The sequence below is a fragment of the Arachis ipaensis genome, chromosome B07 (genome assembly GCF_000816755.2).
Source record: "Arachis ipaensis cultivar K30076 chromosome B07, Araip1.1, whole genome shotgun sequence".
NCBI lineage: Eukaryota > Viridiplantae > Streptophyta > Magnoliopsida > Fabales > Fabaceae > Arachis > Arachis ipaensis.
In genome coordinates, this window is record NC_029791.2 from 21,544,671 (window position 1) to 21,547,651 (window position 2,981).

The following is a 2,981-nucleotide window of genomic DNA, read 5'->3' on the forward strand; positions in this document are numbered from 1 at the left end:
CTGAGTGCATGTTGATGTCTTCTGGGATTATATCTAGATCAATGCGGTCAACACCATAAGCAACCCACACAAACTGCACACAATACAAAAGACAGATAATTACAAGCCAGATAACAGTAACACTAAGTTGGAAACAAATACTTCTCTAATGAAAACACACATGGCCTTTCTGAAGCTCATCTAATGACTTTCTAAAGTGGGCGAGACTAAGATATCTATAGCGTCGGTCACCACGCTCCCAGTTACGCCACCTAAAATGATTTATTTCATTAGCACAATTTAAATAGAAATATGAACATACTAAGTAAGTTGATAATGTTACCTGTTTGCAAGCGAAAAACTGCGGGGTTCCATAGGAACCGGCGCAAGATACGGTTGATGAGAGGAACTTTTGCGTGGTCTAAAAATTTGCGGATAAATCCTCGTTGCAAGTATAGTTTCTAAACTTTCAAAAGTCCTTTCATACAAACGTTTTGGTTGTCACAAGTAACAAACCCCTAAATAAATTGATAACCGAAGTATTCAAACCTCGGGTCGTCTTCTCAAGAAACTGCAGGGAAGTATGTTCTTATTATTGGCTATGGGGATTGTAAATTGGGGTTTTGAGAATGAGGAGCAAGTAATTTAAGTGGCAATTAAAGTAGATGAAGAACAAGTAATTTAAATAACAAGTGAAATAAATAAATGACTATAAATAAACTTTTGGTAAGGTATGAGAAATTAGAGGTTCTATCCTGGCTATCCTTATCAATGATGATAATAATTGAATCTTAATTCCACTTTGTTAACCTTTACTAAAATAAAGGAAGGTCAAGAGATTAATTGGATTGATCTTTGGATCCTGTTTTATTTTCTAAGAAAAGATTGGGATTCTTGAAGCTCAATTCAATTAACAAAGATAACAATTATCAAGCATGTTTGAGTTTGATAACTCCTGAGTTGCTGATTTCTTAACCAAAACCAAAAGGAGAAAAGTAAATCCACTGGAATAAGAATGTCTTCAGATTGGGAATAATTGTAACTAATAAATAAAAGAAAGTAATATTAACTGAAGTACCTCAAATAACATTAATCCAAAATAATAATATGTAACATGGAAGAATTCATAAATTAAATTGCAAAAGTAAATAATCAACTAAAGTAATGAATAAAAGTAAAAGAGAAGCTTAAAGTAAAGGAACATTAAACCTGGGATCGAGAGTCACTCCCAAACTAAGAGAAATCCTAAATCCTAATCCTAAACGAGAGAGGAGAGAACCTCTCTCTCTAAAACTACATCTACTCCTAAAATTGTGAATGTGAAAGCTTTTTTTTTATGAATGGATGCATTTTTCCACTTTATAGCCTCTAATCTCTGTGTTCTGGACTGAAAACTGGGTCAAAAACAGCCCAGAAATCGCCCCCTGTGATTTCTGTTACGTTCAGGTCGCGGGCAAATGACGCGGAGGCGTCGTCCACGCGTCCGCGCGGATTGAAATTCGCAGATGCGACGCGGGCGCGTTATTCACGCGTTCGCATCGCCTAAATTCAAGGCAGCTATAGCAAATTATATATCAAATCGAGCCCCAGATGTTAGCTTTCCAACGCAACTGAAACCGTGTCGTTTGGACCTCTGTAGCTAAAGTTATAGCCGTTTGAGTGCGAAGAGGTCAGGTTGGACAGCTTAGTAATTTCTCCAACTTCTTGTATTCCTTCCACTTTTGCCTGCTTCCTTTCCATTCTCTGAGCCATTCCTGTCCTGTAATCTCTGAAATCACTTAACACACATATCAAGGCATCTAATGGTAATAAGAGAGGATTAAACATAGGTAACTTAAGGCCAAAGAAGCATGTTTTCAATCAAAGCACATAATTAGGAAGGCAAATATAAAACCATGCAAATAGTATGAATAAGTGGGTAAAGAGTTGATAAAAACCACTCAATTGAGCACAAGATAAACCATGAAATAGTGGTTTATCAACCTCTCCACACTTAAACATTAGCATGTCCTCATGCTAAGATCAAGAGAAACTATAAAGGGGTGAAGAAGGATGGTAGAATGCATGAAATGCAACCTATGAATGCAACTACATGCTAAATGCTTTTACTTACTTGGTTAAGAGTAAATAAGTTCTTCAAGACAAAAGTAATTCAAATTCCACTAATCCAAATCATACAATAAAAAGCAAGTAAACTTGTAAGAAGATAGCTCATGAAAGCAGGGAACATAGAATTAAGCACTGAACCCTCACTGGTAGTGTATATCACTCTAGTCTCTCAAGTGTATAGGGTAATCACTCTATTCTTCTCTAATCATGCTTTCTAAACCTTGTTCTTCATCTAACCAATCAACAAATATTTAGCATACAAATGCAAACATCATGAGGTCTTTTCAGGGTTGTAATGGGGCTAAGGTAAAGGTAAGGATATATATATGGCTAAGTGAGCTATAATTTTGAATCTTTGACTAACCTAAGTTCTCACCTAATATACATACACTCTATATAACTTTAAAATCATACCTAGCTACCCATAATTCCCACTTTTGTATGATTCCCATACTCATTAACCAAAATTTGATATTTCTTTACTTTCATCACATGTGCATTGATATTTTCATTAACTTAGCATTGGGGTAATTTTGTCCTCTTATTTATTTATATATATATATATATATATATTTTTTTTTTTTCTTTTTCTCTTTTCCTCTTTTTCCTCTTTTTTTTTATTTTTTTTATTATTTTTTTTGAATCATAAAAGCAAACATAACTTATCAATGCACATGGATTCTCCATTATTTTTCTATTTTGGTTTTTCATGAGTAGGTTCCCAAATTCCCAATATTCAAATAAATTAGAAACATGATACATTCCCTTATTAACCCATGTTCCCACACTTAGTTGAGCACAATCTCTATCTTAAGCTAACCAAAGATTCAATTGGGGTTTTTAATTTGTTTTTCTGCTTAAGGCTAGTGATGTGGTAAAATATAGAATAAATG